The sequence below is a fragment of the Polistes canadensis genome, unplaced genomic scaffold, assembly GCF_001313835.1.
Source record: "Polistes canadensis isolate GaletaPanama2010 unplaced genomic scaffold, ASM131383v1 scaffold_23, whole genome shotgun sequence".
Taxonomy (NCBI): Eukaryota; Metazoa; Arthropoda; class Insecta; order Hymenoptera; family Vespidae; genus Polistes; species Polistes canadensis.
The window spans coordinates 61669-62508 of record NW_014569570.1 but is presented as its reverse complement, the minus strand read 5'-3'; positions in this window follow the sequence as shown (position 1 = coordinate 62508).

The window sequence follows — 840 nt, the reverse complement described above, 5'->3', positions numbered from 1 at the left end:
CTGATCGATCCACCCAGGACGTGGATTCTCTTTCCCTTCCAAAGGCTTCCATTTATTACCAGTTTACAACAACTATTACTGCCTCCTGGGATTATTTAGTCGCGATAAGTATTATAGCAAAAATCGTATAATCGTGGTAAGAAATTAAAACAAAACTAGGCTGGGTTTTCCTTTTTCTTATTTTTTATATGCATATATATTCGCCGTACCTTGGTTATTATGATTGTTCGTTATGAAAAATGAAAAGAAAAAATAAAACATAGAAAAATATTTAATAAAAAAAGAAAGGGTTTTAACCCTTTGACTGCTTAGAACGCATATATGCGTTTGTTAATATGAATGTAAAATAATAATGTAATGTTGCTTTTTGAAAATTAATTATTGTTTTGAATAATTGTCACATCAAAATTATATATAAGAGAGAGAAATCAAATACTTGAATTATTAAATATATCATTTATTATAAATGTGATTATAAAATAAAATTAATCAACGAAACAAACGCGTAACAATAGTAATAAACTATTCCATGTTTGCAAAACAATTTAGTTAAAAGTATTCAGTAATCAAAGGGTTAAAACAAATGTTTATTAAGTTTGTTTAAAAAAGTATAATAGGAGAATACAAAAATAAGAAGAGGAAGAAGAAATTTAAACAGAAGCTCAAAATTTTCTATCTTTTTTCCATCTTTCTTTTCTACTTGCCGTTTCCTTGCTATTTCTATTTCTCTTTGTTGCTTGTTTCCTGAGATAGAGAATCGCTTTGACGTGACGGTAAACGTGTTAAATCTAGGATGCGAATCTTGCAGCGTTAAGAAAAGAAAAAGATAAAGAATAAGAC